Source organism: Protopterus annectens, chromosome 13.part0 (genome assembly GCF_019279795.1).
Source record: "Protopterus annectens isolate FY-2018-M chromosome 13.part0, PAN1.0, whole genome shotgun sequence".
Classification (NCBI taxonomy): domain Eukaryota; kingdom Metazoa; phylum Chordata; order Ceratodontiformes; family Protopteridae; genus Protopterus; species Protopterus annectens.
Window position 1 is genome coordinate 887,473,500 of NC_056747.1, and position 26,619 is coordinate 887,500,118.

Genomic DNA, 26,619 nt, shown 5'->3' on the forward strand with positions numbered 1-26,619 from the left:
TTATTCCAGATGTTGTGCATAATGTTCTTCAGGAAATTGGGAACTCAGTGCCTTCACCTGTCAGAGTAGACAAAAACCATAAACATTATACTAGTAAAAATATAATGCTAGATGTAAAGGATGTGTATTACCATATGAATAAATTATTAAACTCATCATAAAATATGGGGAGAACATGCTACTTTCACGGCTTCAGCCTTCAACACAAATTCACTCTAATGGGTCACAGCAACTACTCTGATAGTATCCCTTGGACTGGGTTACTAACAGAAAATGTAGAGTACAGTTCCATAAACCATTTGGGAAAACTATTTGAAAAATGGCACACTACCTAAACAGAAATCCAAAAATGCAAAACTTACTGAAAGTTCATACATTTCAAAAGGCTGCAGCTATACAAACAAAAAGGTCATAACCAGAATGCAGCAACTACTCTGGTGGGGTTCAAATATGAATCATGCTTTGGAGGGCTGTCTGGGCTGACTAAAACCATCCATGGTGTAGCAACTAACATGGAACCCGCAAATCATAAACCAGGGCCCCATCTGCCTGAGCTGGTGGCAGCATGGATGTAAAAGATCCCGTGGCACTTGTCAAAAAGAATCTGGGAATTTCCAAAGGGCTTCATCCAAATTTCCCTTAGTCAGCAGAAATATCACCTCAAGTCTTCGCTGAAAAGAGGCCACTAGCTCAGTGGAACTAAATGGGTCAACAAAGGATAAAATAAAAACTAAACACATGGCACCCTATTACACCATCGCAAATGCAGTTTGTCGAATGCGTCTTTGTCAAACAGTAAAGCATGAAAAGGCAAAATAGTAAAGCAGTGTTTCAGCGAATTCTTTCCGTGGGAAAGAATTTGTTTGGCTGCTTTTGCTACTTTGCCTTTTTGGCACTGTAGTGCGATCTCGGAGTTGGTATATTTAAGTAGGTGGATGTGTGGGGGACACAGACCTCCACGTTGAGGGTGGGTGGGTAGTGTTTTACTGTTTTTTTTTTTTTTTTTCGGAACAGCGATTGTTTTCCATTGGAAAATAATCGCTGTTCTGAAGCTTCGATGTTCTAAGCTTTCATTTACATGGGGTCAATTATCTGTCGTTCGCTCTTCTGAGCGTGCGATATGATAATATAGAGCCAAATAGATGACTAGAATAGATGATTGTTGAGACATTAATCTTTCGTACTACGCTGTTGATCCAGTGGACACTTGTAGCCTATTCAGCGAAACTACCAACTTACCAAAAACATGAATTAATACCAGACCCGGACTTAGTTTTGGCCCCTTTCCATAATGGCTAGAAGGGCAAAAGGGGGGTGTACTTAGGAATGCCCATCTGGTCATTAAGGTTATGCTTAAAAAGGGTCATGGAGCTATTTTGTTTTACCTCTAAGGAAGTTTATTCCATAAAAGAGGTATTCTTTGCAAAAGTTATCTAGCCTGCAAATAGTGCAAACAGGTCCTGTTTATATTCCTGTGGTATTGTATGTCTCATGACTGAGTGTTTAGGGTGATGTTAGTTTTTGTGGATGTGTAGAAGGTTACATAGAACCTAATCTTTCTAGACTCTGCAGGCAAGGCAGAGATCTCTTCTCAACAGTTGATAAGAAATAGAAGAGCATAGGAGTACTTTAAGGCAGTCAAGGTAACTCAAGATACAGAAATACCGAGATCTTTTGAGCTGGGCCATATTCCTAGCCAAGTACATACTAAAGGGGACAATATATTCTACTACTGCTCTAAAAAAGATGAGAGAGACAGTGACTTCCCAGGATCTAGGATATATGACCCTAGTGATTAGTCTGACTATATAAAAGGATTTACCATCAACAGTGATCACATAGTGGTTCAAGGATTTCTCACAGTCAGTGAAAGTGCTTATTATCCCTAATGACTGAGTCATTTTTAGGACTGGTGCTGTCTATGTGGAAGTAAACTTACCATAACAGTGGATGCTTGAACAATTACTGCTGCAAGTAGCCTTAGCTATATAGGCTACATTCTATGATATAATATCCGGCAAGCTTCCAAATCTACCCAGACTGGTGAGAGTTCAGGCAGAGCTGGAGAAAATCAGCTATTTGGGTGCCAAGCCCTTTCATGCTTTCATATCAACAGAAAGGAGGAGGCTACAGGCTTGAGAGAACAATGCTAGGAAATGAAAAATACATGCCCACACCCTGCCAAAAAATTATACAAAAAATAAGGGAGATGGAGGAAGACAGCAGCTACTGCAGCAATGATCATTTGGACATCCACCATTATGGCGAGTTTACTTATACATAGCTGTACTACATATCCATCATCATGATCACTGCTACAGTAGCCTTAGTTATACTGGGGCATTAACACAGCTTAGAAAAACTGAGAAGGGGGAAGGAGAAAGGTCCTAGCAAAGCCTGACCTGGACCTGGAGAAGGAATATAGTTTATAGTGCTTTGTAAAAGTAAGCATAGAGGACCAGGCTGATGCTTCTAGAATACTTCTAGAAGCCAACCTTTCCCAAAAAGTCATAGATGAAGCCAAGACTAGAGTGAGGCTTGACCCTGCCTGGAACAGATATGTTGTGGTGGAAAAAGTAAAAGGTAATTGCCTGAGACAACCCTTTTGCACTTCTGTTGATAATTCTGATTGTATTTTATTAGTTTCCTGGGATACTTGCTGTATTTGCTGCACTTTAGAAAAATGTATTGTTCTACAGCTCCTTTTAAGTACTCAATACATTACATCAGAAAGGGATGTTGTAATTAGATTGTGTGTTCTTCTTACACTTGGGCCCCAAACCAGTCATTCTACATTAAGAAGGGTTTTGTTTTTGCTGATCTAAATCTATTCAGGTTGGGTATTGCTGGTGGAAGGCTTACTGTGTTTTTTTCCTGATTGGTAGTAAGCTTAAAACCTATTCCTTGTGCTTTTATACAAGCCATATGTTTGCACGGGTTTTGTCTTAACTGTCCATAGATGCCTGTCATTTGCTGACTTCCCTAGAAATTTCCACTGAATCTTCTTACAAGTAAGGCAATCCTCTGCTAAAAAGACAAAATAAGTATTATTTCACACTTCTATTGAATATTGTGATTGCATTCGTTTGCTGTGATATTTGCTATATTTGCTGCATTTTAAACAAAAAATGTGCTGTTCTACTGCTGCTTTAAATACTTATAACACTGTCTCAGATAGTCAAGGGATTTTGTAATGGATTGTGCAGTCTTCTTACACTTGGGCTGCAAACCAGCCATTTTACATTAAGAAGGTTTTTTTTCTGCACTCTTGAGGTAGAAATGTCCTGATCTAAACCTATTTGAGTTGGAGATTGTGGGTGGAAGGTTTACTGTGTGCTTTCTTGATTGGTAGTTAGCTTAAAACCTGCTCCTTCTTCCATGTATAAAAGCCTCTCTTTTGCGTGAAGCTGCTCTCTGTGTAGCAGATGTTAGCAGTGCTCTGTACAGACATAAATGCCTTTATGATAAAACTTAACCGACAAAAACACAAAACGAAGTCCAATGGTGCTCGAGCAGGGAGAAAACACGAATAAGAACCAGTAACTCTCTATTAAAAAGTTAAGCGCTTTCATTCCAACAGTAACTTTAGGAACTTCCTCAGAACAAATTCAACAGTAAAACAAAATGCTTTAAATACTGGGTCACATGTTTTGTCACACTATTTAAAGCATTTTGTTTTACTGTTGAAATTGTTGAGGAAGTTCCTAAAGTTACTGTTGGAACAAAAGCGATAACTTTATTAATAAAGAGTTACTGGTTCTTATTTGGGTTTTCACCTTGCTCAAGCACCATTAGACTTAATTTAAGATAAAACTTCCCTAGAATAACTATCACTGCAACCATACCCAGCCCCCTGCTGCTCCAGGGCAACTAAGTTAAACAATGAGAAAACTAACACCTGTTGCAGTGCTTGCAGAGAACAACTTCTGCCAGCAATCACAGAAACAAAACTTTATTACATAAGTTGAGCGCTTTCATTCCTACTCCTTTCAGAATTTCATCAGACCTAATGAAACTTTGATAAAAGCAAGTTCAAATATAAAATACAAACCAATTAAATTTATATGAGCCATAAGTGCCAATAAAGACAACCACGTGATTAAACAATAATTAATTTCACATGCTGTCAGAATGTTTTAACTTTAATATAGGGTTAATGGTACAAGTTTCATTTAACCCTGGGTGGTTCATGGCATTCAATCTGAGCTGCCACTTAAACTCGCATACATTCAGATGTTCATTTGTGATCCAGACGTGAGGGTAATTTCTTATTTGTTCAATAACCATAAAACCAAATTTGTGTGACTTAAACTCAGCTATATATTTAAACAAAGCATTGATTATTTTACCTTTCGTAATATCTGGTATGTGTTCAATATACGTTCCTTAAACCTCTTAGAGGTCTTTCCTACACAGTAAGCTGGACAAAACAAACACTGTGCTAAGTAAACATTTTTTGAACATGAAAAATGTCCTTTTGTCTTATAGGTTATGTTTCTGATAGAGAAGCTGTCCCCACAGATAATGCTGGAACACTGTGAACAGCAGCCACATGTAATTGTTCCATGCTTCCATTTAGTTACATCACTTTGCACCATTCTACTACGGTGGTGGTGCTGCGGTAGCGTTGTCACCTCATAGCAAGACGTCCCGTTCGATTCTCAGCTAGAGCGTCTTCTGTGTGGAGGCACACGTGAATGGGGCGTGCCTTCGTTGAAGGTTGTGCGTCAGGGCTGGTAACCCGGTACGTAAAAATCCACTAACAATCATTAGCGGACCGGAGTTCTGCTGTGGCGACCCCTAACCGGGAAAAGCCGAAAGACACAAACAAACTTTGCACCATTCTATGGGACTCCAAGAAATTATGTCCCACCTACATATAATTTGCGTTTTTTCCCCCAATTTTATTTAATATACTGGTATATGACGAAAGTAGCTTCCAATTCTTGTTAATACATCCTGCTACAGCACTACTATCTAAAGTGTAGGTGGATATGAACAACTTCCTACAGTTTGCAGATGAAAAAAATTCACTATTATTTGAGGTCATTACAGTATTTTCTACAGCATTACTACAAAGAATAGGTGCATATATAGCACTATTTTCATTTAGAAATTCAGTAGGGTAGCCTCTTTTTGAAAACATCCTCATTAAAATGTCACATTTACTATGAAAAACATCAGGTTCAGAAATCATTATAGCAAGCTGTACTAACTGTCCTTTGAGAGCCAACTTTATTTGGTGCCTAGGATGCCAGCTAGAAAAATTGAGGTAGGAATTTGAAAAAAATGGGTTTACGAAACATATTATAACTATACCCGTTGTTGACTACATCCTTCTTCACCTCCACATTGAGAAATTATATTTTATTCTCATCAAATGTGGAAGAAAAATTTAAGAATTCCACAGTGTTATTGATGTATGATAAAAATTATCATAGTTATCTGAGGTATCAGTCCACAAAATTAATATGTTGTCCAGGAATCATATGTAAGGTGTGCAGCTATTAGTGTATTCACTATTAAACATGTACTGATCCTCCCACACATAATTTGCAAACATGGGGGCACAAGCTGCCCCCCATAGCCACCCCCGTGATTCGCCTAAAATACTGGTCTTCAAAAAACAAAAAATGATTTTTTTAATAATGTCCATTAATTCCACCATGGCATTGATTTTATCTGTGTGCAGGTCTGTGTTTTTAAATAATTGTGTCTCAAACCAATAAAGACCCACATCATGGGATGACAAAAACAAACTATGGACATCGACTGTCACAAACATAGCATTCGGTTGAAATGCTGTATTTTATAACAAACTAAGGAAGTGCTATGAGTCCTTGCAAATCTGTGCGACGTTACTTTAAGATATACTCCAACAACTTTGCTATAAAATGTTTTGGAGTGTGTTGCATCCACTATGGCCCGAAAAGGAGGATCTAATAAGCTCTTATGTATTTTAGGTATGCTGAAAATACTGGCTACAGTTGGCTTATCATTACACATATAGTCAAATCTCACTTTTCATTATTTGACCCTGAAACAATATATCATCTAACAGGTCAATTTTTAAACATGCAGTGTTAATTGCATTGTGCGATACTTCTTTGTAGTTATCTTCCAACAATAATGCACTCAAATAGACTAATCAACACGCTCCATCACTACCAACCCTCCCCCTTGTCTGGTTTTACTACACAGATATTTATATCATCAGCAATTTCATGAAAAAGTTTGTTCTCAACATCAAGCAAGTTAAAAAAATCTCACTTTACAAGGTTGCTCCAACACACTGCGAATATCCAACTCACAAACCTTTTCAAACACTTGAAAGCACTGATTTAGGGGTGGGTTAAAAACACTGGATCTCTGTAGATGGTTAAATCACAGGTTGCATTACTTTCACTGAACCAAGCTGCACACTAAGCAGCATCACTGTTGGATAACCTCAGACTACACAAAGTACAGTTCCCCCTCAGTCTCTGGGATACCAGCACAGTCCAGTCTAATTAACCCATTCTTCTCTCTGATAAAACCCACAGTAACAACTTGATATCATGGATGGGCAGTTTCCTACCATCTCTGTAACCAGCCTAATGGACACAGGCATCCTGAGGCAATGTAGCAGTTGTCTCATGTATACTGACAACCACGTATTCCTGAAACAAACAAATATTATATGTGACAGATGCAGTTATACTATGACAATGGAGGCATGACTATCACATACAGACAAATGGAATGTCAAACAGGTTGTCAACAAACACACATCCCTTCCCACACCAAATAAAGATATGACAAACAAACCCACAAATGTGGAGGTACTCACTAGTAACTTACTAAAAACTTAAAGGCCTCCTAAACGCTGCCTTCAAAAACCCAACATACACACAACAAAGCAAACAACCACCACAGCACATAGTAATATACACACCAGTGGCTCAACAAACAAGCCCATAAGGTGAAACACCACAAAACCTAACAGACTGGTCATAGCAGATACATGTATGTTCCCCCTCACCAGGCTGAATGAGGAAGAAGGCCTATGGTTAGCTGCCTGCCAGGATCAGTCAGATCACATAAGCACTCAAGTCACTTTGCCTCAAGTACCAGTATGACTCTGTTCATAGTCCATGTGGGTGTGAATGACCTGAGATGCACCTACCTGGACTATATGGAGAGAGACACGACTGAGCTCTTAGACTACGTCTCAGGCAGGTATAAGCCTAGCCTAGAAGAGCATTTCACTTTCACCAAAGATGATGCCACAATACAAACAATGATTGACTAACAATTGGCTAAACTTCTGGTGTCTGTCCAAGAGGATCCAATATTTGTCAGCCTGGGAAAACATGATCGACAGGACCCGCTGTTTTGCCAGAGGTGGTCTGCACCTGTCTCCTCTAGGTTTTGGATATTGGCAAAGGCTTTAGCCACCTCTATACTGCTGAGGCAGTGTCAAAGTAAACAATCTCCCAACGTAATAAAAACTTCTTTTGATAAGCAGGAGCGGCCTTAGGTCAGCTGGTGCCCTAGGCAAAAGGGTTATACGGCGCCCCTCACCACACGGTGCCCCCATCCTGGTCTACTTACAGCAAATAAATACTAGAAAATCACCCCTGTTAGAGCGGCACCCTAGGTGGCTGCCTAGTTGGCCTATGCCTAAGGCCAGCTATGTTGATAAGCTCAAGATGCTGCTGCTCAGTGCTAGGAGAATAAACAAGAAACCACACTCCCTAGAAGCACTCCTCACCTTAGAAAATGCTGACATCTGTGCAGTCACTGAGACATGATTCAAAGCCATTGACAGCACCCCAGCCATGCAAGGCTACAATGCCTTTCATGCATTCAGACCACCAAATGAGCAAGAAAGAACTAAAGGAAGAGGAGTATCCATCTTTATAAAGGATAAGTACACCTCAAGACTGGTCAAACAGTACAAGTCTATCAAGCTACTCCATGTTAAACTAACCATAGGCAAAATCCCCTACAACAGCATTGCTTGCTATAACCCTCCCCCCCACACCATAAACAAAGAAAAACATAAAACGTACCTGGACATAACAGTCACTCACCATTCAGCTCAATTTCCTATTCATGGGTGATATTAACTATCATACCATTGACTAGGGAACACACGTGACCACTAACATGCAGGCTCAGAGGCTCTTGGACTTTGTCAATCCAAATGCTCTGGAACAGCTGGTCAGCACACCCACTAGGGGTTCCTAAATCCCTGACATGGTACTCACTAACATGGGGGAGCATCTATATAGAAACATGGATATTCTGCAGCATGTAGTGGGCTATGACAGGAACTAGACACTGTTTTGAACACTCTTGGATCTTTAGATACCCCAAAAGGACTGATCTTAGTAACATGGGGGAGCATTGCACCCTCCGTGTAATGTCCTCTTTCATAAGTTTGGACCACAAAACAGTCTCCTTTGCAATAAATATAAGGCCAGATACCCCATCAAGCTCAAAAATGCTAAAGAATTTCTCCAAGACAAATTATCTCCTACTATGCAATGGCATAAGAAATTTCAAAGCTCCCTCAAACCCAGAAAACACAGAATCCTATGCAGAGGTGTACACCAATACCCTATATAGCCACTTAAGCAGTTATATAGAATTGGCAGTACTAGACCGGATTAAACCCAGGTCTTGCTGGAAAAACAAGTTTCCCTGGTAGACCCCTGGTATGAACAGGCTATACAACAAAATTTATTTTAATTTACTTATTTATTTACATTTTGTAACCGGGTAGTGTCTGAATGGGAAAAAAAAACAAAGCCCATTTTTCACTGAGACCCAAGAAAAGCCCCCAAAGTAAAGTAAAGGTTACAATATTTGTGCAAGGTACAATACAAAATGATTACTAAGAAGTTCACATAATTACATAGTACAGTATTAATCTAAGTTAATAAAAGCTGATAAAATCAAAGAAAAAAATCAAACCAAAACATCAAATGACATCAATAAAACAAACAATAAAATCAATTAATATTGAGTTAAAAAGGCAGAAAGACAGAACGTAGGGTAGTGTGTTGGCTTAGCTAGAGGAAGTACAGGAGCATAACCAGTGATTGGAGAAATAATTTGTAAGGAGCTGTTTGAAGCTACGAGTATTAGGTATAGATAGCAGTTGCTGGGGAAGGGAATTCCAAGTTTTGGCTATGGAATAGCTGTATAAAGAATCACCATAAGAGTTGTGGGTTTTGATAACTTTCAGCAAGGTTTTATCAGCTGACCTGAGTGAGGTAAAATTAGAATAGGGTTGTATGAGGTTAGATAAGGTTGGGCAATATTCGGGTTTATGTATAACAGAGTGAGCTACTATTAGCTGGTTTAGGGCTAGTAAGTTTGGGAGTGCAATCCAGTTTAGTTTTCGTAGGACAATACAATGGTGAGTTCTCTGGGGAAGATTAGTGGAAATTTGTCAATTTTATTGTAGCAAGCTTCTAGATTATTCAAGTCAGATTTATGAAGGTTTGCGAACAACAGAAAAGGGTGGAAAGTAGGAGAGTTCTGGCAGTATTCTCGCATGATGAGAGAGAGATGGTTTAGCCCTGTACAGAGCGCCCCTAATTTTGTATGGACTTTTTTTGATTGTTAAAGCAATATGTCTGTCAAATTTTAGGTTGCAGTCTGCAGGAAAAGGAAAGAAACTAATGTCCAAAACTAAGTGCAACAGGCTCAGCAGAAGAAGAAATCCCTCACTAGTTTAAATAAACAAATTAGAGATCCGGTCAAGTCCTCAAAACCAAATTATGAAGTGAAAATACCATCCGCAGCCAAGAAAAAAATCACAAAACTTTTATTTTTTTTGCTCACAAAATCTCAAGGGGAATACCCAGTTATGTGCAGAACTGGCTGTGGATGACACAAGCCATACTCAACCAGAGGAAACAGACAACATGCTAGCTGACACATTTGAATCAAACTTCACCCTTGTCCCCACTGGTCATCCCCCAAAGTATACCTGCCACCATTCCTCAGCCCATTACCTCAAGACAGCAGATCATCTCTGCCCTCTCTAAGGCTAAAAATACAGCACCAGTGTGTCCTAACCACATTCCAAGTTGTTTTGTAAATAACTTAAAACATGACCTAGCAGTCCTACTTGGATCCCTATTTAAACAAAACCTCCAAACAGGCTATGTTCCAGCAGAATGGAGGACAGCAACGGTCATCCCTCTGCCCAAGGGGGGACCATCAACCATCCCAGGGAATTATAGACCCATAAGCCTGACTAGCTTCATCTGTAAGGCCATGGAAAGAATCATCATGAACCTTATCAACAAGGGCATAGATAATCTCCAGACTCTGGACCAACCTAGTTCTGATTCATTAAGGGTAGATCAAGTCTGTTAAGTCTAGTTTAGTTCTTCGAGAAGGTCACCAAGGCCATGGATGAGGGAAAGAGTGTGCATACCGCCTACCTACCTTGACCTAGCCAAGGCATTTGACACAATTCCTCACTCAGGTATTATTCCAATACTCTCTCAACTAGGCATAAACCCCTATGTCACCAAGTGGGTAGCCAAATGGCTCACCAACAAGACACACACTGTCAAAGTGGGTGAATTTACCTCTAGCAAGAGGCCAGTCACCAGCGGTGTACCACAGGGTGCTATACTAGGCCCACTCCTGTTCAGTATTTATTTCTCAGAAATCCAAGCAAACATAGACAGCATTTGGCTAACCAAGTTTGTGGATGACTGCAATCTGGAGGCAATCACTGAATCCCCAAATGATCCTAATATACTACAAGAAGGATTAATGTAAACAAATGATTGGTGCCAGAGCCATGGAATGAAACTAAATACAAAAATGCATAATTATTCCCTTTGGAAAAGTAAATACCCCAGCTAATTACAATGTAGGCAGCACCCCCCTCCCCAGAGAGCAGACCCAGTGGTATGTGATCTTGGTACTCAAGCTAATAGTAATCCAAACTTCGACCATCATAAGTACACAGTGGTGAGAAAGTCCTTCTATGTGGCATAACCCATAAGTAAGGACATGGCATCCAGATCAAAGAACGTTATAAATACATTGTACTCGGCCCTCATCAGACCAGCAGTAGAGTACAATGCACCCTTCTGCATGTACATAAACAGACATCTGCAACAGCTGGAGTGACCCCAGAGGTTTCTCACCAGGAAGATACAGGGTATAAAAAAATAAGTCCTGCGCAGAAAGACTGAAAGCCCTATCCCTTTATTATGTCTCTTACAGATAACTAAGGGTCGATATGTGTCTGGCCTACAGGGCAGTCTCCGATCTGGCCCTGATGGAAATGTAGTACATCTGTAAATCAAACTACACGAGGATCACTCATTTCATGGATCTTAACTTAGCTTCTGACATAAATATATCATGTTGGAGAGAGAGATACCTCTCTCAGAGACTACCCCTTCTCTGGAACAAACTTCCCATTTACATGAAAGCAAAGCCTTTCTCAGACCCTCTTAAAATGTAACCTAGATCAATGGATGGGTAATCATAAATTTACTCCAGGGCTGTCACCCATGTCCTTCATAGGAAGAGGCAGTCGGTATTAGATACCATAGCACAGGCTTATACTTCTGTGAACTTCATTCACCTAGCTATTAAAAATTGGGAACTTCTGGTTAAATATAGCTAGGCTTGTAAGGGCACTTGGGCCATTAGCCTAATAATCTTAAATGAACCAATGAACTATTTGGAAATAGTCTGCAGAGTGCCACAGATTGTCCTTTATTCTTACTTTCACAGGAAATTAACAACTAATTAGAAGTTCTGCAATGTTTTGTTCCGTCAAGAGAGAACTAGAGTTGTCTGTGGATATCGAAGGTATGGAGTATCCTTTCTCCTTAATTTTTAGGTTCTGAAAAGAAGACAGGGAGATGGCTAGATTGGCTTAAGGTAAACTTGGATACCATTTAAGCATAAAAGAAGGATTACTTCTGAAAAGAAATCTTGTCTTTGTTTAAAATGATTTAAGGATGACCCACCATAAGAGCTTGCAACTCAGATACCCTTCTTGCAAAGGCCAGAGCAAGGAATACACTTTTCTATGTCAACAACCTCAAGTCAGCCTGATGATCTGATTCAAATGGACCAAGTGTTAGCTTTTCTAATATAAAACTGAGATCCCAAGGAGGAGCTGTTGGTTTTCTTTCTGACTTTGTATGCAGAACTCCTTTTAAAAACTTTTTGACATGAGACTGCATTTAAAGAGGAGGATCCATGGGCAGACATCATGAAATGACTGACAAATGAACCATTACTGAGGAGTAAGTCAGGCCACAGCACAATAACTCACAGAAATACTGTAAAACCAGAGAAATACCAGCCCTGAATAGATTCTGCTTCTTTTGTTGACACCAACCATAAAATTTTCCAGTAGCAGGATTTCTTGTCTCCATTACTACAGCTTAATATACAAGTATTAAAACTTTATAATCCAGGCAGTTAGTTGCAGTTGCTTGGGTCAGGATGTGTCGAACACCCCTGATGATCTCTTAGTTAATCCAGTCTTTGAGGAAGTTTGTAATAGTTGCCCCTGGCCATTTGCAAAAGAAGGGATAAACACTTTTGCCTGGACCAGAAGGGAGTCACCACAATGATCTTTGGGAAGTCCATCTGAATCTTCAGAAATACACTGGAAATTGGGGGAAAGGGTGGAAGAGCACACAGGAATATTCCTGAACAAGGAAAAGAAAAAGCATCCGTCTTCCAGGCCTTCTTGCATTGAGCCCTCGAACAGAATTTTGCCAGTTGATTGTTTAGAAAGGAGGCAAAAATATCTACTTGAGGAGCTCCCCAAAGATGCAGTAAATCTTGGAAAACCCAGTAATTCAGTTTCCATTTATGAGGGTGTGTCTAGTCCTGATCAGCTCATTTACCACACAATTTTGCTCTGGCAGGATGCAAGATGCCTGTAGTGAGACTGCTGTAAAGTCTCATCTCACGCTAACATGGCTAATCTGCACAAGGAGTAAGATTTGGTTCCCTTTTGAGTATGTACCACATCACTCTAGTGTAGCCTATAAACACTCTGAAAAGGTCCTGAGGACTACAGATGATTCAGGGAGTTCAGAGCATTTATAACAGCTAGAATGCATTTTGGTCAGTCTGTTCTGTTCCAAAGACCCAGCACTTTTATGCTTATTGATACTGCTTCTCCAAGCAGTCTGAGGTGTCTGTTGTGACTAGGCTGGAGCAGGACGGGAGAATGGGAGACCTAGAGCTTGAGAAATTTGTTGCCCCCACCACATCTCCATTTTTACAAATACTAGAATGTGAATTTGGAAAAACAAGGGGTGTTGATGCTGGGACCGTAGAGATTTCAGATAACCATTGTCACTTTCTCATGCGGAGTCATGCAAGAGGTATCAGGAGCATCACTAACACCATTAGACCTGGAATCTTGAGGAATTCCCTTGTTGAGATGCAAGTCTAACTGGAAAACCTCAGAAAAAAAACTACAAATACATTATTTTTTTCCCTGTGGAAGAAAACCTCTTTGTACTGTGGTGTACAGTAGGCACCCTAGACAAACAATGATGTGAAAAGGAGTCAGAAGAGTCCTCTGAATGTTCTCTTGGAATCTCAGTCTATCTAAGAGATCTGTTACACTTCAAAAAAAAAAAAAAAAAACCTCTGCAAAGATAAGCAGGGTGTCTAAATAAGGAAACATGTAGATCTGCAGTTTGCAGTTTGCGTGGGCTATGACAGGAACTAGACACTTTTTGAACACTCTTGGAGCTTTAGATACCCCAAAAGGGTTCCTTAGAGAACTGATAATGTGGATCCAGACACAAAAAAATTAAGAAATTCTTGAAATCTATATGAAAAGGAATGAGATGACAAGCACTTTTTAAATCTATAGACAAAGTAAATGAAATAAGTAAAGAGGAGTAATAAGTTGTGAAGTGACAACATTTTGAACTTGGACACTACTGCCAACTGGTTCATGAAGAGAAGCTCCACAGCTGGTTTCTGTGAATATTTTTTCTTTGGCACTAAAAACATTCTTTAACAAAACTCTTCTAGTACAGTAGGAGGAGGAGAAGCTTATATTACCCCCCCCCCCCCAAGGCAGCATGTGCTGTAAGACTGCATGAAAAATAATAGTTTGGTCTGGCAGATAAACAGGAATCCCCTAGTAAGGAGGGGGAACTTTCTACTGCCATTCGTAACCTTGACAGATCACCTTCATAACCCATCTGTCTGAAATTATCTGTTGCTGAAGACAGAATTAAATCAGACCTTTTGGAAAGATTAAAGGAATGTCAGTGTGGGAGTGGGGCAAAAGTCCCTCATATATTCAGACTTACAGGATCAGCCTTTGTTCTCAGGGGTTTCCTGCTTTCTTTTTGGAACCTCCCTGTCTTTGCTTTTTAAACATTTGCTAAACAGCATTATGCTGGGGCTGTTTACTTTGTTTTTTGCTACAGTCAGACAAGGGAGTGAAGAATCGCTTGGAAAACTTACAGACAGATTGCTGACTGAATCAGCTTTCTTCTCTCATCGCAATTTTGATAACTTCTCCAGGAGAAAGTCTAAAAACAAGATCTTTATCTAAGACAGAATTTTAAATGTATTTCCTGACTTCTAACAGCACAGCTTGGCAAACCTCCTCAAAATAGTTCCAGGAACAGCAGTCCTGAAAATGGCATCCACAGTCACATGACACATTTCAAACAATGAATAGTGACTTGGGAACACAAGAAACCATACTATACAAAGAAGACTTCTCTTCACAGGAAAAACTGATGCTAAACATTCTTCATACTTTCAAAACTATCCAGGATAAATTTCAACATATGAGCCTGATAAATGAAAATTCCAAAAAAGAAGTTATTCACTCACCATAACGTTTATCTGCATTGTCCATTTTCATTCTTCCTCAACTGATGGGTTCGGATCCAATCCCTCGGATCCAGTTCGGCCACTGCTAAAGTTTGTGGCAACCAAAAACTCCTGAGCTTCTCCCTTACCAATAATGCTTCAACCCCAAGTACCTCAGATCTTGCCTACTGATTTACTAGAAAGGAAATCTGAAGACAAATAGGAAGAAGACTATATCTGGAGCTCAATATAAAAAACAGTAATGTCCATAAACCACTTATTCTTCCAGAAGTTTAGAAAGGATGGGGGTTGGTGGGTGGGGAGTTGAAGATGAATGAAAACAGACAACACAAATGGAACATTATGGTGAGTACATAACTTCATTATCTGATGATGTCTGATGTCAATTTTCATTCCGTCTTCAACTGATGTGACAGAGTCCTCAGCTACCTAAGATCCTGGGTGGACTCAAGGAAGGATATTCCTGAGCACAGTTGAACCAAATGATGCTTTACCTCTGGAGATCAAATCCAATTTGTAATGAGTAACAAAAGTATGGGGAGTGGCCCAAGTTGCTGCAGCACAATCATCATCCATGGACATTCTAGACTGAAAGAGCCCGTAGTGGTTTTGGTAAGATAATGGCCAATGTATTATAAATAAATTAAATACAAATCAGTCAGCCATCTGGCTGAAGTTACTTTGGTTGGCTTTCCCAATTTTACTTCTGCAAATGAGAAACAATTGGTCAGATGAGAAACAATTGGTCAGATTTTCTAATGTCTTATTTTATTTTGGTAAAAATGTAATTGTCTGTGATCATCCAATAAATGTAACATGTATTTGCCCTTGTTAGTAAATTTAGGAAAGGATACTGGCAAATTAATGGACTGACTGATATTAGATTCTGACACCACCTTAGAAAGAAAAGATGTGTTAGTTCCTAAAGTAACTCTATCCTTTGAAAAATCACGTTTGGAGGTTTTGAGAACAATGCTTGAACCTGAGAAATTCATCTGGCAGAAATAATGGCTACCAGAAAAGTTGTCATCCAAGAAAGGTATTTAAAGTCACACACAGCTGCTGGTTCAAATGGGGAACAAGTAAGAGCTTGCAGTACCAGATTCAGGTCCCATGAGGGACTAGGGGTCTTTAAAAGGAGGTTTTACAAAAAAAGTGCCTCTCAGAAAAAGATGTGCAGAGCTTATAAGAAGGAACCAAGAAACCCTCAAATCCAAAGTGAAAATTCAATATAGCTGCTAACTGAAGCTTAAATGCTGAGGAACTAGCTTTGTCTTTAAAAAGTATAGCCAAAAATTCCAGTATGTTATGTATTAGAGCTGAAAAAAATGATCAACATTATTTTGGCGAGCCAAGTAAACAAAAGTTTTCCATTTACTGGAGTAGAGCTTTTGTGTAGAGGGTTTATGAGAAGATACAAGTATATGTCAGACAGGTGAAGAAAGCATAGGTTATCTGGCTATTAATGGCATTGGAGAAGCCAGGCCAACAGCCTGAGGTTTGATAAGTCTGGATGAATTATTCCTGTTGGATGGGACAGGAGGTCTGGAGTCAGATCCAGAATCCAAGGTTGGAGAAGTAAATAAGGCCAAAGGAAGGGGAACCAAATCTGTCAAGGCCAGTAAGGTGCAATAAGGATGACTTTGCTCTTCAACATGGCAGCTTTCTGTACGAATTTCAGAATTGGAGAATAAGCGTAAAGTACACTGATGGGTCAATTGTGAAGACGAGCATCCTTCAGTGATACCATCTGTAGGGAAGATTAGATCAAAGTAACTTCTGCATTTGTTGTTTAGGGGAGAAGCAAACAGATCACAGCAAGGCTGGCCCCACTGATGGAAAATAATTTCCGTTATGTTCTTTTTGAGAGACCACTCATGAGATGCATCTGCTCAGCTTGTCTGCTATCATGTTGGACTTCCCTGGAATGTATGTTGCTATGAGAAAGTGGTTGTATGAGATCACCCATTGCCACACACTGAATGGTTCTCGACACAGGGGATAAAATCTGGTTCCTCCTTGTTTGCTGATGTACCAAACTAATGACATATTGTTTATTTGAACTGCAATTGTCCCCAGAGGGAGCGCATTCTGAAGGGCCTGCAATGCTAAAAACATTGCTCTCATCTCTAGGACATTGATACACAAGTTAGCCTCTTCAGGACACCAAGTGCCTTGGACTGTTTTCCCAAGAAAATGCATCCCACCCCAACTTGGAAGCATCCGTGGTCACTATGGCCTTGGGCTAAGGGGAATGAACAGACAGCCTTGTAGAACCTGGTCTGAATGAATCCACCATTCGATATCCCTCTTGCATGTGTAGATTGTTTGTATTGGGGTTGACATGGGTTGGTAAAGTATCGACCACTGTGTTGCTAGCATCCACTGAAGGATCTTCATGTAAAATCTGGCTAAAGGTACTAGTGTTATAGTTGCTGACACTGATCCTAGAACTTGCATGACCAAGCAGACTGAAATCCTGGCACTGCAGACTATTTTTCTGACCTGTGACCTTATAGTCTGCACTGTTAAAAGAGGCAGTGAGGCTATTATTGACTTTGTGGTGAACAGTGCTCCTATAAACTCCAGATTTTGAGCTGATTCTAGTTGAGACCTCTGACAATTTATGGTTATCCCCAGATGAGAACATGTCTGGAGAACTTGATCTCCTCCCCTTATTAATTATGTCTGGTCAGGGTGGTAACAAGCCAATTGTCTAGATATGGAAACATCCAGAATCCTTGCAGTCTCAAGTGAGCTGTTACTACTGCCCATACATTTCATCAACACCCTGAGGGCTGTTGTGAGACCAAAGGACAGAACTCTGAACTGGTAAACGTAAATACCTTCTGGATCACCTGTTCATCTTTATGAGACAGTATGCATCCTGAAAGTCTATCCAGCACATTCAGTTGTCCTTGGCCAGAATTTTCTGAACCATGACCATCCGGGACTTGGTGCGTCAAACTGACTTGCTCAAGTTGCTGAGATTCAAAATTGATCTCTAGTCCCGTTTTCTTTGGCACTAAAAATAATCTTGAGTAAGTTCCGGATTCTAATTGGTCTAGTGTAATCTCTTGGATGACTCTTTTTCTAGCAGCTTTTGTACCTAAATTGCTGCTTGTTCCCTCCTTCTTGAAATAGGAGGAGGAAGGGAATATAACCTCTGGAAATAATCCTCTGCACCCAAGTATCTGTTATTTCTAGCTAGGTTCCCTGGTGCAAGGATAGATGACCCCCAACTGCCTCCAGAGGAGGGCAGTTGGGGCTACTGTCAGGAGTGTTGGAAGGGTCTGTCAAAGAACGAATCTCTGGACCCCTGGTTTTGCAGGTCACCTCTGCTGCAGGGGCAGCATATACCATTAGAGTCCCCCCAGTCAAGTGAACTTCCTCCACGTGTGTCCTGGAATGGTCCCTGGGACCTTGTTGATTCCTGGAAAAGGATCTTAGAGTTGTCGAAAAGTGTACACCAATGACAGAGAGGGTCTTCCTTCTCACACCTGGATAATGTATCTTTCACTTTTGGGCTAAAGACGTGCTGTCAAGAGGAGCACTGACGAATGAAAACTTGGAAGGGTTTCACAAAATCACATAAGTGCATCCAGGCATGCCTCTTGATGGAAATGCCTGAACTCACTGGTCTTAAGGTTCCTTCAGCTACATGCGAAATGAGCCTCATGGATGAATTGGCAATAGATTGCAGGGTAGCCAACTGAAAAGTAGCAGATGATTTTACTTCCTCAGAAACAAATCCTTGGAGGGTATTTGAAATCTCCTTAATCAAATTCCTCTGTAACCTTGTGAAATGTGCCAAATAATTCAGTGACCTCAAGGCGAAGGTTGCTGAAGCATAGGCATGCATCCCCAAACTGTCAATCACCCGAGACTCCTTGTTGGGGGGGTGATTAACAGTGGATCTCTCCTTGGCAAGCTCTTTTTTAGTGACTGCTGCCACAATCATGTCAACAAAAGGAACTCCTTTTCCCAAAACTGCTTGTCCTCTAGTGGTGCCATAATTTTGTCAGATCTCTGAAGTATTGGTTCAATTGTGTCAGGATCCTTCCATGCCTGCCAAGAGATCAACTCAATGAGCTCTTCAGTGGGCGGAGTAACCCAAGAGGTAAACAGATCAGTACTGAAAGGCTCCAGGAATGCAGACTTCTTGAACAAAGGGTTGCGGGACATCCAGCCACCTCTCTGTTTTAAGATTTCAAGGATGTCTCCAAATAAGACATATTCAGGTGGTGACCATGGGGACAATTCACCCTCATTGAAGTCTGCATCTTCTGTGATAGACTCCTCTGGGGAGTCCAAGCGCTTCCTCTGGCACATCTTTTTCTTGGGGATCTCCTCAGTGGGAAGCTCTGGGGAGGTATCATAAAAAGTCGGGATACCCAGTTGGGTAGCCTAGGGTTCAAGTACTGGCTGTCCCTGTGGAAAAGAGGGTTGAGACTCCAATCACAAAGACGTCAAGGCTGTAGACTGAGGATCTGAGGAGACAGGAACAGTCTGTGTAGCACACACAGACAATGCTCCCTCCATAGCCTCAAAGGCAGACCTCCTCAGAGAAGGAGAGGATTTCGGATCCAAAAAGGCAAGCTTTTGGAACGTTGTCAAACCCCCCCCCCCCGAGGCAGAAGCCGGAGCAGAGCTAACCCTTGCCGAGGCTCCAAAGCACAGAGATGGCTCTAAAAACTTCAGAGTCAACTCCAACACCTCGGACTTGACAGAAAGCCTTGGCTTCGACAGCTCTCCAGATCAGAATGAACCAAAGTGCTCAGAGTGAACTTCAGATATGATGACAAATGTATCCTTGGATCCAAGTCAGAAGGAGCCAGACAGCTCAGCTCAGATCTAAAAACTCTGAGATGGTGGAATGAAGTCAGAGGAGGAACTGGAAGAGGGGGTGTGACAGAAGATCGGACCTCCTGGCCCGAAGGGGTAGGAGCTGAAAGGGCACCCATCAGAGTCTGTGCTGAGAGAATTCTTCTCACCACTCTCCACACCTTCTTCTGTTAAGCTCCTGGAAGAGCAAGTAGAAAATCCTGAAGGGGACTTAGGTCTGCCCAAAAAGGGAGAGGGAACCCTGGAGGCAACTGGATCTACTGAAGGGGAGTATCTAGTCCTTGGAAGGGAATCAATACTGGATGGAGTAGCTGTTGGCTTATGCATCAGATCCGAAGTCGTCTAATCTGATATGTCTTTTTTCTTTTGCTTCATATCCAATGTTGAGGTCGAATCAGATGAATCCCTTTTTGTGAGCTTTGAATCACAGGTTGAAGTCAGATCTAAAAATTCAGTCTTTTCCCTTTTGGATCTGAAGGAGAAGTCTGATCAGAAGGATATCTTTTTCTAGGTTCCTCTGGAGCCTTAGAGTAAGAGGAAGAAGGGCTCAGAGAACGAGATTTGGATCTTTTAGAGTTTTTAGGGGACACAGCTCCAGATAAAGCCTCTCTGAAAGAACAAGGTAGAAGCCCTTTTAATATCAACTTATTTTTTTTTCTATCTACCAGGGCTCTAGGGTTAAACCTGTGACAAATACAGCAATCTTCTTGTAAGTGAAGAGGTCCCAAGCAATACATACAAAGTGTGGGCATCTGATAATGGAATCTTGTGTCTGCACTTAAAACATTTTTTTTAATCCAGTTGGGCACTTTTCTTTCTCTGCTATGTTAGGAACAACAGTGAAGAAAGAAGCAGATTCCAATGAGAAAATTCAACAGTATGCAATAAATATATATATATTTTTAATTATAAAAGTGACAGACAGGAAACTAAATTACCAGCAATGGTAATAAGTAAACTACACTGTGTGTAGAGAAATGTGAAATTACCAGCAATGGTAGTAAGTAAACTATACTGCATGTAGAGATAAGGGAAAGAATACTAACAATAGCATTCAAAGGTAAACAAAATGGACAGGAGGAGGAAAGAGGTACAGAAGATATTTTAAGTAGAAGAAAAGGCAAAAAAAATATAGGGGATTAGGTAAAGGATTAAAGAATATAAGGAATACAAAAATTAGAAAGGATTCACTAGGAAAAAACAGAAAATTAAAAATTTAAAGACTTATCTGCTTGAGAGTAATGGTCATCACGTCTTTCGCATATAGAGGCAAACAAGTTCTGAGGTACTTGGGGTTGGAACATTACGGGTAAAGGAGAAGCTCGAGAGGTTTGGCTGCCACAAGCTTTAACAATGGCCAAGTCGGATCCGAGGGATCAGATCCAAAACCACTAGCTGAGGACAGAATGAAAATTGACAGCATCAGATCTAAAGTTGCAGTAGAATACACTTTTTCCCCAAAACTTCTAAAAAAACCTACCCATCCTTGTCAGAAGCGGAGGGATTAATATTAAAAAAAATGTTTGGCAGGTAGGTTCATTATAGCAATAATAGATTCTGGGTCAGGTCTGGGATTAGTGTATAAAAACTTAAAAGGATTGAGGAACTATATGTAATCTGTTTTTTTATTTGGGGTAGTAAGCTGACAGACTATCATAAACATCCTTCAATGAAGAGAGAACTGGAGGAATAGGAGAAGCGTCTGCAAATTTCAGTTTAAAGAAATCCTAAAATTTTCTAAGGTATTGACAAACCTCAGTTTCCCCACTAAAAATAGTTAATTCTGGAAACTGCGTTAGAGAAAGAGAATCCTTCACATGGACCATCAGATACCACAATCACAAGAGAATCTGAATCAGAAACCTGTGGAGACAAAACTGCACCTGTCCTCTTAACCCCCCAGTTTCAAGCTCTTATCTCTTCAGGAAAAGAGGAACCCCTTTTTCTTTTAACAGCAACATTTTAAAAGAAGTGTCAAAAGCCTGCACAAGACCGTACGCTAAGCCTGATAAATTACTCCTGTCCAGTAAAACTGGAATTGGAACAGAAGACATATGCTCAGTTTTCTGCTTCTTTCTTACAGGAATTTCAAAAGAAACAGACCCAGAAATGCCATTAACAACCTCCCCCGGGATGGGTACAACATTCTGGCTAACTCATTCACTTCAATGGAGCTCAGGAATTTGCACTGTAACTGCTATTATGTCTTCACATTTCAAACAAATGTTCATATCTCTGGAACCATAGTGGTTATGAAAGAATGGTAAACTACAACACAAACTGTTTTTATGACAGTAGTCTTTAAGTTCTAGGTCTTAAACTGAATTTTGTAAGTCATGGTAAACATAGTAACTATTACAGTTGTCATATTTTGTAAACAACTTACAATATCTCAGCAATCACTGAAGTTACACACATACTGTCAGCAGTATTTTATTCACTTAGCTGAGAGCTTTCATATGGTGTGAAGGAGTTCTGTCTGTGTTACTTGGTTGTTGAGATATTTAGAAAAACATGAAAATTATATCTATATAAATTAATACTTTAAAAACAACAGTTAATATCTATTTACGTGCACTACACTGAGGTCAAACATTAATGCAGTTCATATATAAACAACAATGCAGTTCAGTTTGCTACTGTGTAAGCTTTAAGATGAAATCTTTGAAAACCGTGTACATAGCATGGCTTTGGAATTATTAATGCAAATATGAACAAGCAATATTTGACACCTAGAGGCATCAGTAGGAGTTAAATGCATATGCACCTGGAGGCATCACTCGGACGTAATGAGTATTAAGCAAAACACTGAAAGGAACAGAGATATTTGGTGCAAATAACTAGAGAGGGAAAGTGACAGAGTGAGAAGAAGCCAAGAAACAGACTGGACTGCAGTTGAGAGACTGCCTTCCCCTACCGTGGATTGATATCAGAGTATTGGCAAAGAGAAGGGCTAGGGGAGTCTAAGAGAAAGACCTGCTCTGGTAGAGCTTTTAGTTGAATCTAGAGCAAACATTGCCTCTAAAAAGGTATAATTAGGACAGCATATAAAATATTAACTATAAGAATCAATCAGAAGATGTTAGATATGGAAATAATGCGAGGACATTATGTATGGCTCTCAAGTATGTATTTTACCCCAGAATACATCAAATATTTGTTCCTCAGGGAGATAGCAAATGTTGGAGGTACGATGAGGAAGAAATAGTAAAGTACAGTTGTGTACACTTACCATAAATGTAGATGTTTGAGTGTATTCACTGTTGCAGTCATTACATTTGGGTAATCCTGCTGGCAGGTTGCCCTCAGTCGGCCTGAATTCCAAAGTCCTGTGTCCTGGGACCTGCGTCGGCTGCTCTTGCCCCTTCCCTGACGTCAGGTCGTCAGGGGTATAAAAGATGTGGCCGATGCCATTTTCTTTAGTTTTTCTTGCCCCAGATGTCAGGTGCCCCTTGAAAGGGTAGCCAAAATTTATATACATATATATATATATATATATATATATATATATATATATACATAAATACATGCACCAATATAAACTTTATCTTCATCTACAAGCAAATACACCACATAGGTTGTATAAATCAGAGAAGGAAAGATAGGTTCTATCAGAAGAAAGGGGGATGGCGGGTTGGTAACCTGAACTGCAACAGTGAATACACTCGAACATCTACATTTATGGTAAGTGTACACAACTGTACTATGTTCTTCGTGTTTCACTGTTGCAGTCATTACATTTGGGTAGAGTCCCAAAGCTATGGATGGGAGGCTGTTGCTAAACAGCATTAGGAGCGGCCATGAGGCCCTGCAGAACTGCAGTGGCAAAGCCTGCCCTGGATTTAGAGTAGAGTGGCAGATGATAGCGCTTTGTAAAGGTGTGCACTGAACTCCAAGTAGCAGCCTCTAAAATGTCCTTGGTTGGTACTCCCCTGAGAAAGGCTAATGAATTGGCTGCAGCTCTGGTTGAATGTGGCCTAATGCCCTTAGGCACTGGCTTGCCATGGTGTAAGTAGCAGAAACGAATGCAGTGGCCTATCCACTTTGAAATAGTCTGCTTTGAGATAGCCTTTCCTTGTGATCCTGCAGCATATGCCACTAGTAATTGCTCTGCCTTTCTGAAAACTTTGGTTCTGTCCAAGTAGAATCTAAGCTGTGTACATCCAAAGAATGCAGAATTCCTTCCCTCTTGTTCTGTGGATTTGGATAAAAAGTTGGCAAATGAATAGTTTGGTTAAGAGCCACACTGGACACTACCTTAGGCATAAATGTTGGGTTTGTCCTCAGAGAGAGCCTGTCTGGATAAAAAATGATAAAAGTTTCCACCGCCATGAGTGTCTGTAGCTCTGTAGCTCTGAAACTCGTCTTGCAGAAGTTATTGCTAGGAGAAGAGCTGTTTTCCAAGATAAAAACGTTATAGTAGCAGCTGGCTCAAAAGGAGGCAGGGTGAGTTTTTCCAAGATATAGTTGAGGTCCCATACAGGCATTGGTGATCTCCTTGGAGGCCTTAAATTTTTGGCTCCTCTGAGGTACTATTTTAATAAAGGATGAGAAAAGATTGGTGGCTCTGTATTGTAATGAGCCAAAATGGCAGAGGCATGAATTTTAATAGATGAATAAGATAGGCCTTTGTCCAACATCTCAGTTAAGTATTGCAAAATCTGAGGAATATTTGGCACAGCTGTATCAGTTCCTTGTGCCTGGTTCCAAGCACAGAATCTCTTCCATTTTCCAGCAGAAGATTTTCTAGTACTAGGCCTTCTGGCCTCAAAAATGACATCCATCACAGCTTTACTGAGAGGCATGTTTTGTATGACTACATTATTCGCCATGCTGCCAGGTTTAAAGTCCTGAGTTGGCTGTGCAGGATCTGACTGTTTTGCTGGGACAGTAGATGAGGTATTTGAGGTAAGGTCCAAGCTGGGCATTGAGACAAGTTCTTTAGGATTGGAAACCAGTACTGGCGGGGCCAGTCTGGGGCAATCAGTATAATTTTTGGCTTCTCCTGTCTGTCCTTTAGGAGTACGGGAAAGGCATATACTAATAGGTTTTTCCAGCTGAAAGATAGGGCGTCCACTTTCCATGCTTGTCTATGATAAGTCCTTGTGCAGAATCTTTTAAGTTGGTAGTTGTGAGGGGAGGCAAACAGATCTATGTCCAGGCATTCACATTTCCTTGTTATCATGCTGAAGACTTGTGGATCCAGCTGCCACTCGTGGGGATCCATGAGGTTTTTGCTTAGTTCGTCTGCCAGAGTATTTTTCCTTCCTGGCAGGAATTGTGCCTGCAGATGTACTTGGCAAGTTAATGCTGTATCCGACAAAGTCATGGCTAGTCTACAAAGGGGGTAGGAATGTGTGCCCCCCCCTGCTTGTTTATATGACTGTGGTGTTGTCTGTCTTTATCAGTAGTTGTCCTGGATGAAGTAGGTCCTTGAAGGCTGTCATGGCATTCTGAACAGCTAGCATCTCTTTTTGATTGATATGTAGATGCATTTGGGTTGAGGACCATGTGCCCTGAATGCATCTTCCTGCCATATGGACCCCCCCAGGCATAATCTGATGCATCTGTTGTTAGTGTCTGCCTGGCTGGAGGTAATGTGAATGGTTGTCCCTTGTTTTGGTAACAAGCCTTTGCCCACCATTGAAACTCCTGTTGTAGGCAAGGAATAAGAGTAATCATTGTTTCCAGGCTGTGGCAATGTTGAGTCCAAACACTTTTTAGGTACCATTGAAGTTTCCTCACATGCAGTCTTGCATATGGAATTAGTAGGATGCAGGATGTCATGAAGCCCAAAGCCTGCAGAATTTTTTTCTTACAGATAACTGGGCCTTTGTTGCCAACATTTTGAAATAGGTAGTCAGTTGCCTTTGTTTGTCTGGCGTGAGATAAGCCATCTGGGCAGTTGTATTTAAGCTTGCACTCAGGAATATTATCTCTTGAGATGGTACTAGTTTTGATTTCTTTTCGTTGACTGTGTACCCTAGGCATGTCTTTGCACATACGCCAGATGCTGTAGAAGAATGTCCTTGTTCTCTGCTTGAATTAGACAGTCGTCTAAGTAAGTATATATTTGTATTCATCTTTGTCTGCAGAATGCATTTACTGGTGCCAGGCACTTTGTAAAGACCTGGGCACAGCAGATAAGCCAAAGGGCAGTGCAGAGAATTGGTAATGCATTGAGCCTGCCTTGAATCTGACGTATCTTCTGCATAACTGTCTGATTGGGACATGCAGGTATGCCTCTCTTAGGTCTAGAGTCACCAGCCAAGCGTTCTTGCCCAGCATGGGCAGAAGCTGCTGCAAAGTCATCATCTTGAATTTTGGTATATCCAGGAATGTGTTCAAAATGGATAGGTCCAGTATTGGTCTCCAGGTCTTGTCCTTTCTGGGTACCAAGAACAGTAGAGTAAAATCCTTGTCCCTGCTCTTGCTCTGGTACTTGTTGAATGGCCCCCATGTCCATGAGGGATGAGACTTGTTTTTGTGCCTCTGCCCATTGATTTTTTGGCAGATCTGGCCAGCCGTTTGCCTTTGGCAGGGTATGGAAATGGAACCCCATCAGCTGACCAACTTCCATCTGAATTTCTTCAAAAAGCAGCCACAGAAATAGCCTATCCCATATCTATTCTTATAAACAGAACCATTAAAGAAGGAACCATCCCTGATATCTGGAAAATCTCACATATTATACAGAATATTCTAATTATAGACCCATTGCCCTCCTGTCTCCACTTACTGACTTCATTAACTTTTATTGACCTATCAAAAGCTTTTGACATGGTCAATCACCCTCTCCTCCTAAAAATCCTGGAATCACTTGCTATAGAACCAAATGCCATCCAGTGGTTCACTTCCTATCTTTCTAACAGAAAACAGGCTGTCCTCTGGGATAACAAACTCTCCTCT

At 40.7% G+C, this 26,619-nt stretch overlaps 1 protein-coding gene across 1 annotated transcript in view; it reads right to left on the minus strand.

Annotated features, from left to right (window-relative positions):
* The window catches only part of NF1 (neurofibromin 1), a 5,218,972-nt gene that overhangs the window by 306,186 nt on the left and 4,886,167 nt on the right, over positions 1-26,619 (minus strand). The window lies entirely within an intron of this gene.